This window comes from Lepidochelys kempii, chromosome 7 (assembly GCF_965140265.1).
Source record: "Lepidochelys kempii isolate rLepKem1 chromosome 7, rLepKem1.hap2, whole genome shotgun sequence".
Classification (NCBI taxonomy): Eukaryota; Metazoa; Chordata; order Testudines; family Cheloniidae; genus Lepidochelys; species Lepidochelys kempii.
In genome coordinates, this window is record NC_133262.1 from 35,704,267 (window position 1) to 35,717,740 (window position 13,474).

At 45.9% G+C, this 13,474-nt stretch overlaps 1 protein-coding gene across 7 annotated transcripts in view; it reads right to left on the bottom strand.

Moving 5' to 3' along the window:
- FBLN2 (fibulin 2) overlaps positions 1–13,474 on the bottom strand; it is a 194,137-nt gene that overhangs the window by 162,466 nt on the left and 18,197 nt on the right. The gene's annotated exons all lie outside the window — the stretch shown is intronic.

Genomic DNA, 13,474 nt, shown 5'->3' on the forward strand with positions numbered 1-13,474 from the left:
CTAGAAGTTACTCTCACAGTTCCTCCCCATCTTCTATCTGGTATTTATTTTTCAGTGAACTGCAGTGATTGTCAAAAGCTGTCAAAGAGAAGTTGAAGAGTTGCTACATGGCTCGCTGTGCTGGAAATTAATTTGTTCTTGGGCTAATGGATTGAGCATGGGGCCAAGGGACAGGTTCTCTCTCTGTTTCCTGCTGTGCTATAGATCAGTTGGGTAAAGATGGGCAAGTTATCTAGGCCCAAATCTTCAAAAGGCATTTAGGTGCCTAACTCCCATTTTAATCAATCAATGGCAGTTAGTTCCCTAAATGCCTTGGAGGATCTGGGCCCTAACCTCTCTGTGTCTCAATAGCCCCATTTTAGAGCTGGAGAAACGAATCTTTAGTGGCAACAATTTTCAAGTTGTTTGATTTGAAATGCTTTAAGAGGTCCTGATTTTCAGAGAACACTGAGCACCTGTTCTCTGAAAACCAGGCCCCTTTAAAATGTCTCAAGTTAGTTACCCACAATTGTGGCATCCACAGTTACATGTCCATTTTGAAAATCTTGGCCATTGATCTTTGTGAAGTGCTTTGACATCTTTAGGTGAAAATATTTCATATGGGAAATACTTCATATGGGAAAATATTTCATGTTATTTATATCCTAATTATCTTTACCTCAGACCCTAATATTTGGAGATAAACAGCCATTTCCCACGCCTACCCCCTCAGAACTCAATATCCTGCTGTATGCCTTACATCTAGGTTACTCTATGTATTGTAGATTTGTATTATCGACCATTCACCTTCTTAGTTGTATAAATCTAGCTGCTTGTTCCATTCCAATTGATCTCAGTCAAATCTACTGCACTGCCCAACTCACTGAGTTCCCCAATGAATCACCATTATTAATCATGGGCAGCCATTAATCACCCATGGCTCTCACCACATCCCTTCTCTGCATCATAGTCTGTTCCTTCAACCTCTTGCACCATCTCTTGTTCCCTTGAACCTTCCCCTTCTGTTCCCACCACATCTGTCTTTTCCTCTCCCCCTTCCCTTCTCAGTCTCCCACACTCACAAATCCATAACCCACATGCACACTACTCTCCCTGCTTCTCATCTCCAGTGACATCTGCCCCAGTTCCAGCTCTCCTTTTATCCCACCCTTTCCACCTCCCACACTCTTCCTTGTCACCACCTTTGTTCCACTGGACTCTCTGACGCATATCTATCCCCCCTGTCCCTCCTCCATTTCTTCTACTCTCTCTGGAATGTTTGCTCCATGTATGAAAAGACCACTACCATCTGTGACCCCTTCATCTTCTCACACGCACGGAAGCCTGGCTCCTGGACTCTTTCCACTGACCTCAGTGGGTTTTGGACAAGGCCCAAAATGTCTGAGATGTATCCTCAATTTGGATGATTAATTCCTCTGGACAAGGACAGTGTCTTTTCCTGTCTGTTATTCAGCATCAGCTACTAACACACAGTAATTACAAATATAGGGTTTGTTCTCGTCTTCAATATTTATGGACAAATTCTGCCCTTGCATGCATGCTGCTCCAAGTTTTATAATGAGTTTGCGGTTTCGTACCATGTTTACCCTACAAACCAGAATGGTGTTAGAAGATCTAGGCTCGTTTCCTTTTCAGGTTATACATTACATTTTTTTCCATTACCACATGAAGCTGTTGTGGTCTTTTTCATAAATAATATGTGATTTATAATCATGCATGGAATTTTGCTTTGAAGTTTGTTTATTAACAAGTACAAGTGAACCACACTAACAAAGCTAAGAGTCTGATCTCATTAACAGCTATTACCAGGCATAGGTGAACTCACTGGACTTCAGTGGGACTGTTCACATGCTTAAAGTTAGTCATGTTGTTAAGCACCTTGGTGAATTAGGGCCAGGGAAGCAAGTAAGCATATACAATGATAGAAATGTAGGGCTAGAAGGGACTCAAGAGATCATCTAGATCATCCCCCCATTCTGAGATAGGACCAAGCATACCTAGACCATCCCTGACAGGTGTTTGTCCAACCTGTTCTTAAAAACCTCCCGTGATGGGTACAGCACAACCTCCCTTGGAAGCCTGCTCCAGAGATTAAACTACCCTTATAGTTAGTCTTTTCTCAAGACTAAACATGCCCACATTATTTAACCTTTCCTCATAGCTCAGGTTTCTAAGTCTTATTACTTTTGTTGCTCTCCTCTGGATTCTCTAATTTGTCCACATCTTTCTTAAAGTATCGTGCCCAAACTGAACACAGCTCTCCAGCAGAGGTCTCAACAGTGCTGAGTAGAGCAAGGACAATTACGATCTGTGTCTTACATATGACACTCCTGTTTATATTTTTTGCAACTGCATAGAAATTGTTAGCTCATATTCAATTTGCAATCCACTATACCCCCAGATCTTCTTCAGCAGTACTACTGCCTAGCCAGCTATTCCCCATTTTATAGTTAGGAAGGAAAAATCAAATGCACAAGTGTAGCACTTTGTACCTGTCTTTATTGAATTTCATCGTGACAAACTGGAGAACTGATCTGAAATCAACAAGATTATTTTGAATTCTAATCCTGTCTTCCAAAGTGCTTGCAACCCCTCCCAGCATGGTGTCACCTGCAAGTGTTATAAGCATACTCTCTACTCCACCATCCAAGTTATTAATGAAAATATGCACTAGTACCAGACCTAGGACAGACACCAGTGGGAACCCTAAAGATATATCCCTCCAGTTTGACAGTGAGCCATTGATAACTACACTTAGAGTATGGCCTGTCAACCAGTTGTGCACCCACTGTAACATACCAGGGTACAATCCAGTCTAATGAGCAGTTGTGTCACCCCACCCTACAATTTTGGGTGCCTTACAATGCTTTGCTGAAGTAACTCCCAACTGGGCTGCTCACAAACAAACAGCCTTCCAGCATGTAAGCCAGCCACACCCTGAATGTCTGTGTCTGACTGCAGACTGCCAGCCACGCTTGGGGTCACCAAGTATAACCAAGGCTGGTGAGAGCCAGAGTGTAACCCAACACACCCCCACACTGAGATTTTCCTCCAGAAATGTATGTCCTGTATGGCCCAGCCCCCTCCTGAACAGTACAAAATATTTTAAGTCTATTAGCCCTTAAAGGGAATAATCTCAAATAGTTATTCAGACACTTCAATTTAAAACACACTGGATTAGATAAAATAGTAAAACAAGTTTTAACTACCAAGAGATAGATTTTAAGTGAGTACAAATAAGGAGGCATAAAACTCAGAAATGGTTACAAGAAAAATGAAGATAAAAAACATTTACTAATGCGTAATTTAACAACCTATATCAGATTCAAGCCAAGTTTTTCACCACCTGCTTTTAGCAGTCCTACTGACCAAACTCCCTCAGTCAGGGCCCCTCCTTCAAAGTCCCAAGGATTATTTCCTTTTTCTCTTCAAGGGCAGTGAATGCAACAGGCTGGGAGAGGGAGGGGGTGCCTTGTGGGGTTTTTCCCTCCTTTTTATAGTTTCAGTCCCACTCTTGAAAACCATTTCCAGCTGGGCACTAGGTGTCAAAGAGTCTATGTGGAAGGATATTTTCTGCTGGATTTTTCACCTGTTTGAACTTCCTTTGTCTTCCCTTCCTGCTTGAAGACTCTGTTTACTGCTTAAATACAAATTAAGCAGAGCAGGCATACCTTTGTTTAGGACAGACCTAGCTTCTATTTGGGCAGGGCTGTGGAGTTTGGAACATGTGTTAATATCATCATACAGGGAACTCTTATAACTTTACATACAATGTTGCCATACATATTTTATCAGGATAATACTGACTAGCAAATTATGAGTTTTCAAATTATACCATACAAGACATGCCTTGTACAAAAATTATTACAATAGTGTCTAGGGTGTGAACACAGGGTTGTATTCTGTCACACCCACCTTACAGCAATTTCCTCTAGACCACATTTCGTTACTTTGCTTATGAGAATGTCATGGGGCAGTGCTAAAGTCTTACTAAAATCAAGATCTATCACGTGCTTATGTCCTTCCCTAGTCAGAACACCACACAGCACATGTTTATCTTTAAGCACATGCTTAAGTCCCATTGACTTCAGTGGGCCTTAAACCATGTGGATAAGGGCTGTCCTGAATGGGGATACTTTCCTGAATCAGAATCTTATGCCAAGTAGTAAGTGTCCTCAGATCTGACCCCAAGTTTGTAACAAACTTAAAATTCATAATCAAAAGGCAGTGTTAAGATAGCCATTTATTTTATCTTTTTTCTTAAATTGCTCACATAACACCAAGATCATCAAAAGTCAGAATTAGAGAACAGTAAAGGAAGGGTCTATTTACTTTTTGCCTTTCACAAGTAAACTTGATTCTCTCCCCCCCTTCCCCCCCCCTTATTTTTACTGTTGACTTTCACTTTCTGGTTCTTATACACTAGCATAATGCTATTCTGCCTGAGTTTCCCAGCACAGTATGAACAAGACCGTTACCTTTCCCATAACTGGTGTTCTTCGAGATGTGTTGCTCATGTCTATTCCACAATAGGTGTGCGTGCTCGCCGCATGCACCAGTGCTGGAAGTTTTTCCCCTAGCAGTACCCGTAGGGGGGGAGCGCCCCTGCGACCCCTGGAGTGGCACCTGCCTGGCACAGTATAAGGGATGCTGCGTGCTCCCCCCACCCTCAGTGCCTTCTTGCCAGACAACTCCAACAGAGGGGAATGAGCGCAGGATGTGGAATGGACATGAACAACACATCTCGAAGAACACCAGTTACGGAAAGGTAACTGTCTTTTCTTCTTCGAGTGATTACTCCTGTGTATTCCACAACAGGTGATTCCAAGCTATATCTGTTGGAGGTGGGCAGGAGTTCACAAGTTCCCAGGACAGAGGACAGCCATGCCGAACCCGGTGTCATCTCTGGTTTCGGGGACGATCACATAGTGCGAGGTGAACGTGTGAACCAAAGACCACGTAGCGGCCCTACAAATGTCCTGGATGGGGATGTGGGACACGAAGGCAGCCGACGAGGCCTACACCCGAGTCAAGTGTGCCCTCACAATGGGTGACGGGTGGACACCCGCCAGCTCATAGCAGAAGCAGATGCACAAAGTGATCCGATTGGAAAGCCTCTGAGTGGAAATCGGCTGGTCCCTCGCGTGTTCAGCCAAGGCGGCGAACAGTTGCAAGGACTTTCTGAACAGCTTGGTCTGCTTGAGGTAGAAAGCCAGAGCCCGCCGCACATCAAGCATGTGGAGATGGCGCTCCTCACTGGACACGTGAGGCTTGGGGCAGAGGACCGGTAGAAAAATGTCCTGACCCATGTGGTAGGCGGAGACCACCTTCGGGAGGAACGCCGGGTGTGAGTGAAGCTGGACCTTGTCCTTATGAAAGGCGGCTTAGGTCCCACTGTGGGACCAGGGGTCTAGAATACGGAAAAAGACGGTCCAAACCCTTAAGGAACCGGCCAGTCATAGCATGGGAAAATACCATGTGCCTTTGCATCGGCGGATTGAAGGCTGATATGGCTGCCAAGTGCACCTTGACTGACTGATAAGGGCGCCAGGCCCTGAACCCTCAGGTGGAGGAGGTAATCAAGGATAAGCTGGATCAGGGTGGCCACCAGGAAGACACCCTGGTCCACCACCCACCTAGAGAACCGGGACCACTTCGCCAAATAAGCGTGGCGAGTGGAGGGCCGTCTACTTTTGAGGAGGACGCGCTGAACCTGTTCTGAGCACGTCCTTTCCTCTCCGCCTAACCACTGAGCAGCCACGCTGTGAGGTGAAACGCTGCTAGGTTGGGATGGAGGAGGCGGCCCTGGTCCTGAGAGAACAGGTCTGGGCGGAGAGGCAACAGCCGAGCTACTGCCAGGCCTGTGAGGGTCCCATACCAATGCTGCCTGGGCCACGCCGGAGCAATCAGGAAGACCCGGGCCTTGTCCATCTTTATCTTCTCCAGAACCCTGCTGATTAGAGAGAATGGGGAAAGGTGTAGAAAAGCCAGCCTGACCAGGACAGGAGAAAGGCATCGGAGATACCGCCCCTCCCCACGTCCCCCCCGGAACAGAACTGGAGGTATCACCGGTTTTGCTGAGTCGCGAATAGGTCCACCTGGGGAGTTCCCCACCTTCGGAAGAGCTGGTGGGCCACTTCCGAGTTAAGGGAACCACTCATGTTGCGAGGAAAAGTCCCTGCTCGAGCGATCTGCCCTCTCATTCCAGGTGGAAGGCCTTCAGGTGGATGTTGTGGGCTATACAGAAATTCCACAGCCTGAGCGCTTCATGGCAAAGGGTAGAGGATTGGGCCCCACCTTGCCTGTTGATATAGAACATTGAGGCTGTGTTGTCCATGAGGACCCTGACTACCTTGCCCTCCAGGTGCGAGCGGAAGGCCATGCACGCCAACTGCACCGCCCTGAGCTCCTTGACGTTTATATGTAGGGTCAAATCTTGAGCCAACCACAGGCCTTGGGTCTGAAAGTTCCCCACATGGGCCCCCCAATGCACGTCCAATGCATCAGACACCAGGTCCAATGACGGGGCCCTGTCCCTGAATGGGACCCCTTGGAGCATGTTGTTTGGGCGGACCACCACTGTAGGGAGGTGATCACAGAGTCCAGCATGGTGAGGACCTTGTCCATCCTGTCCAGGGCCTGGGAGAACTTCAGGGCCAACCACTGAGGGGCCTCATCCTGGATCTGGCATGATGGACCACATACGTGCACACTGACATGTGACCCAAGAGTTGCAGGCAAACCTTGGCTGTTGTCACCAGGAACCATGTGATCGAGTCGATGAGACCTTTCAGGATCTTGAATCTGTCTGATAACACTGCATCCAGGAGCGCCCAAATAAATTCTATGCATTGGACCCGGACTAACGTGGACTTGGTGTTGTTTACCAACAGGCCCAAGACGGTGCACATGGACAGGAGGAGCGCCACGAGATCCCTCACCTGCGACTGGGAGGTGCCCTTGAGAAGCCAATCATCCAGATAGGGAAATATCTGGACCCTGCACCATCTGAGGTAGGCCGCTATCACTTACATGCATTTTGTAAACACCCTGGGGGCAGTGGACAGACCAAACAGGAGTACCGTGAATTGGTAATGATTCTGTCCCACCACAAAACAGAGGAAGCGCCTGTGCCCCTCGAATATGTGGATGTTCTGTAGATCGAGGGCAGCGTACCAGTCCCCAGGATCCAGGGAGGGGATGATGGAGGCCAGGGAGACCATGCAGAACTTGAGTTTCACCATGTACTGGTTCAGACCTTGCAGGTCCAGGATGGGCTTGAGCCCCCCTTTGGCCTTCAGGATAAGAAAATAACGGGAGTAATACCTTTTGCCCATGAACTCCTTGGGCACCGCCTCTATCGCTGCTAGTCCTGGGAGCCGCCCCACCTCCTGCTCGAGCAGAGCTTTGTGTGAGAGGTCCCCCAAGAAGGATGGGGGTAGGGGATGGTTAGGTGGGGAGGAAGTAAACTGGACGGGGTAACCGCGGGAGATGGTGTTGAGGACCCTTCGGTCCGAGGTTAGCCGCGACCATTCCAGGAGGAAAGCAAAGCACACAACCAGTTGGAGAAGGGTAGCTTTATTGGGGGTGGATCCCTGGTGAGGATTGGCAGGGTGCCCCCAAGCATCCCGTCAAAAATGCCTTTTCCCTGCCTGATTGCCCTTGGAGGACCCAGACTGGAGGGCAGGCTGAGACTGCCTCTGAGGGCGTCTCTTATAGTCCAGCTGCTTCTTACGGGCGACCTCATACTTCGGGAGGGTGGCCTGAGTGGGAGTCTGCTGCGGCTTGAACTTAGGTTTTGCCGGAGTAGGGACATAGAGGCCCAGAGTCTGGAGGACTCTCTGGCAGGAGTCTTTCATGCCATGCAGCCTTGAATCTGTTTCCTCCGCAAACAGAGCCTTCCCAAACGGGAGATCCTGCATGGAAGACTGCACCTCACTGGACAGCCCAGAGAGCAGGAGCCATGACGCCTGTCTCATGGACACCATGGAGGCAATTGATCATGCGGCTGTGTCTGCAGCATCCGATGCTGCCTGCAGGGACGCCCTAGCGGCCGCTGCCCCTTCCTTCACTAGTGCCCTGAACTCCTTCCTATCATGCTCCTGGAGGGAGGCCTCAAACTTGGGCAGGGAGCCCCACAGATTGAATTCATACCAGCCCAGGAGAACCTGATGGTTTGCCACTTGTAACTGGAAGATCGAAGACGAATAAATTTTTCTTCCGAAAGAGTCCAGTCTCCGAAAGTCTTTGTTCTTTGGGGTCAGGGCTGGCTGACCCTGCCATTTCCTGTGGTTGACCGACTCGACCACCAGGGAGTTGGGCACCAGGTGGGTATACAGGTACTCTTCAGTGGGTACAAAGTACTTGCGTTCGGCCTCATTGGCCCCCTTCTCTATAAAGGTGGGTGTTTGCCACAGGGCATTTCAAATGTTAGCCAGCCCTTCATGGAGAGGCAAGGCCACCCTGCCCGGTGCTGACGGGGACAACACATTAAACAGGGAGTCTGAGGGCTCCTCCATCTCCTCTGCTTGGAGATGGAGGCTTGGTGCCACTCTCTTTAAGAGCTCTTGGTGGGCCCTGAAGTCCTCCTGCGGTGCAGAGAGGTCGGGGCCGCAATCACTTCCTCCGGGCAGGGCGAGGAGACCGGTGCAGTGCTCTGGGATTGTGGAATACGCATGAGCAATCACTCGAAGAAGAAAGGTGAGTGAAGGAACGGACCTAAAATAAACTAAATAAAAATAGTTGGGTTTTATGGAATTTTTTGGAAAAAAATGTAATAAAAACCTTCTCTTTTTATACTAGGCCAAATACAGATGCTGGTGCAGAGCCAGAATCTTAGATCTTGCCATGATAATTAGATACTTCAAAGCTTTACTCCTTCTGTAAATATATATACAGACTGACTCCCACTAACCTCAAATGAAAAAGATCATTTCAATAAATATTTTACTTTATGGAGGAATATATGTAGCTAAATAATGAGAATGCTCCTTTCTCTTTGTCCACATCTTGTTTTTGTTGAACGAATAAGCCATATAGTAAATTAAGGCTGATTTTCATTAAAATTAACAATACTCCAAGCGTGCTATGGACTAGTGAAGGCAAATTGTTTGAATTTGATAGTCTCCATATAAAATGTTCAAACTTTTTGACAGTGTTTTTTCCCTTTGATCAGAGGTAGCTTTCCTTCTATTTTCCAGTAAAAGAAAATTATAAACATAAGAGGAATTAAGCAAGAGAAAATAAACCATTAATACAAGAAAACAAGAAAGAACTAATATACAGTGCATCCTCACTAATTCCACATAGTGATGCTGAACCAGACTATAGAGGAAATAAAACGAATATGACAGAAATAAATTATGTGCTGGAGTCCCTGGAGAGAGAAATTGCCCTATCTATTAAAAAAGAAAAATGCAGTTGGATGGGAAACAGAGTCAGATCTCGATAGAAATAAACCTGAGTGATTATGGCTAAAATGCATCTTTCATTATGTCACAGAAATGCCACCTCAGGACATTATAGTTAAATTCTGTGTGTCCCCTGCCTTTTCAGCTTGCAATTTCCCTGGAATTTTCCCCACTGAAGAGGCAAGATTTGCCCTCCAGCCACCTAAACTGGAAGATCTCCTAAAATCTGCCAGTAGGAAGGGACACCCCTGTGCACAACTCTTCTGCTACTGAGCCACACCCTCTGGTTCCCTCCCCTACCCCACAAGATTTTTCACACTTATGTAGTGCAGCCACAGGTTCAGATCCAGTGGGCACAACGTTCAAGGGGGGAGGAGGGGAGAAAGGAGGTTTACAAAACTTTAAATGAACATGAAACATACATTCTTTCCACAATCATATCTAAAAAACAACTAACTGAGACAAGAGTTTAGACATTGTGACCTTAAATAATCCAAGTACAGAGAGGATGATACACTGGACCAAACTGTGGACACAGACATGCTCAGGGAAGTTGTGGAATCTCCATCACTGGAGATTTTTAAGAGTGGGGTTAGACAAACACCTGTCAGGGATGGTCTAGATCATCTTTAGTCCTGCCATGAGTGCAGGGGACTGGACTAGATGACCTCTCCAGGTCCCTTCCAGTCCTGTGATTCTAGAACACACTCTGACTCTGGAAACACAACAGGTTTAAGGGAAAAATTGTGGTGACAAAGTTGTGCCATTGTACCTACCCGCCATTTGAGGAATAAACCCCAAACCAAGTGCCCTCAACCACCCAAGAAGTGTTGGCTGTCTACTAGATCAGCACTCAGTGAAGTGGATTGTTGAACCTGCAGCTGGGAGCATGTCTCCCAGCCCAGGTAGAAAGACTTACATGAGCTTGCTCACGCTAGTGTGCTAAAAATAGCAGTGTGGATGTCACAGCACCAGCCTGCCCAGACCCCATGGGCCCACGCTTGGGTGGCTAGCCCATTCCATTACCTGTCCTGCAACCATCACACTGCTACTTTTTGTGCACTAGCGTAAGCAGAGATAGAGCATCTTGTTCTACCCGGGCTGGGAAGCATGCTCCCAGCTGCAGTGTAGACATACCCATAGGTGCGTCTGAAAATCCAGGTCAGTCCTGAATTGGGTAGAGATATCAGAAAGGGAAGAAGGATGGTCCAGTAGTGAAGGGCAATAGCTCAAGATTCAGGAGATCCAAGATTCAATTCCCTGTGCCACCAGAGACTTTCTGTGTAACCTTGAGCAACTCGGTCTTTCTGCACCTCAGTCCCCATATGCAACATGGGGACAGCAGTACTTCCCTACTTCACAGGGTTATTATAAGGATACTTCAGTCATGGAAACCATAAGATCAGGAACCACCATATTCTTTTTTGGGACTTATGCTCCCCACAGCTCAGTAGGTAAGAGGGAGACCAATGTACATGGAATGTAATTGGGGTACAAGGAGAGGAAAAGCAGCCACACAGCAGCCCTACAACTATGCCCCCATCTAGCCCTTCGGTGGCTCCAATGTAGATGACCTGCTCTGTTCAGCCAGAGAGGCATAAGTTGAGGGAAGGGTGGGAAATCTAGGGCATCCTACAAAGTACATGCCCCTCCCAAGGCCGTTTAAGTTACGGTACCAAAAAGGGTTATAGAAGAACAGCCTCTCAATGTTAGTTCCCCATCCTAAGCTTTTCCCAAACTGTGGAGGGGTCTGTGGAAGGTAGTTGGTGGGGCAGTGACAAAAAGCTATACTCGTACTGCAGGGGAGGAAGGACCAGGGGCACTATCCCAGGGGCAAGCGGTAGGAGCATGGACAGACTGAGACCATCAGAAACTGCCCTCATTTATGCAACTCTCCTCCTTCCACTCAACCTATTGCCCAAGCCCTCTCTTCTGATGTTAGTCCCACCTTCTGGTCAAAAATAGCTGCGTGGCTGCGAGGACTGATACTTCCCTCTCCCACATGCTTTTATGGCCAAAGAGGACCACGGCCCCTTAATACCTATTTGATAATAAATACAGCTGTTCTTATTTTCTAGGAACTATGTTGTTACAGGCTGAGCACCATCTTCCATGTCCTAGTCTTCCATTTCTTAAAAACACACCCATTTGGGATCCACCTGACAAAAATGCACTTATGTTTAAAATGACGACACCCCATTCTGAAGAACATAAATAGCACCTGGGACCAGGGACCATCTTTTTGTTCTGTGTTTGTACAGGACCTAGCACAGTGAGATCCTTGCCCATAGTTAGGGCTCCTAGATGCTATGGTAGCACAAATAATACGTGTCACCTGGTCAAATACAGCAATGTGCTTCCACCACAGCAGTGCACAAAACCTGTTTTGCCTTCTGAGGCGAATTTCAAATCGTTTGAATCTACCCTGTTTACTTTACACAAATCCTGTTTCTTCCTTACAGATGGATACGATCTGTCAGAGACCTGGAACATTTTATCCCATAGCAAAACTTGTTTAATGTACCATCTGTTCTTCCTGCAAGGGCACACTAATGCCAGAAATTATTTAACATTCCATATATTCAGAGTATATATTGGCTAGTTTATTGTGAAAGTGGAGTAAGGATAATTTGGAGCCTAACAATAGACATTTTACTGGCATTTTCCTTAAAAAACAAATAGTATCCAATATATATTAACACACAACGTTAAGCAGCAAAAATACACCATGATCTGGACCATCTTCCATCATAATGGGCTTGACCCTGTTGCCATCAAAGTCAATGGAAAGGCTTTCCACTAACTCCAGTGGGATTTACACTATCCCACTCCACTGGCACAGATTTATTGGGCCAAGTTCAGCTCTCATATATACCTTGGTGTTTATCTAGAGTAACTCCTCTGACAAAGTCACCCTATTGTAACAGAGCAGAATTTGGCCCTGTAGATTAAGCTGATCAATTTTTTTTACTACATTCTAATGTACGCTACTTGTTATATTAATTTCACACACCCCGTTTTATACACACACACACACAATAAATATCAGAACACACCATTCACAACATCTGAAAGAAAGCACTAGCCTGTAATTCAGAAATGGACCTTAACTTGTATCCATTGCTGAACTGTTTAGGTTGCAAAATGATCAGCTACCTTCACAAATGTTAGGAGATACAGAGATTTACCAGTAATAGGATTAAATCAGCAATTCTGTTACTAACCCAAATATTTCGAGTTAGAATTAAAACTGCCTTTCATTTGCCATCTATACAACAGTGATACATTATACAAATACAGAAGAAATATCAAAAGAAGAAAAAAATAGATGACCACCAAAAAGTAAGTTTAGTTATGGAAATCTGACTCATGTTGCAGGATTCCTAGGGACAAACAGTGATCTCGATGAACATGCAAACTCCAGTTAGGGGCATTAATGAGAGTGGAGTGAGCTACATTCCACATGCCACAGTGAAAATGTAATCCTCAACAACCAAAGATTGCCATGTATTATATCACTGCATGTAAAAAAGCTAGTCAAGGAAACTACTGACAGATCACCAGCTAATAGGCTGATCTAGTGATAACTATTAGTATCAGAGGTTGATTCACTTCAAGGTTTCTATAAGGTCATTTTTAAGTAAAGCAGGACAAGTACATATACTATTGGATTACTCCATTCCCATTATATTTCAGAGAAAATTCCATGTTCCTATGAGAAATTCATTGTAGCAGAGAAAATTTAACCAAACACTTACTATTCCCACAAAAAATACAGACATTTTTTATTACATCAGATACTTGGTTCTGGGGGCGGGTGGGGGGGGAGCGTGGAGGAGAGAAAAACACAACTTGTGAAGTGGTAAATGTGTCAAAAATCTAAAATTACTTGGAGGTATTCTGCAGTACAATCATCCTTTATGCTTATATAGCTCAGCTCATATGGCTTACATTCAGCCTGTCACACTGAATCATGACTACTTCTTGACTTGCATTAAACAAAAACAAACTTAATTTCCACTTCAGTATGTGAGATAAAATCCTCTCAGAATTCAGAGTCAAAA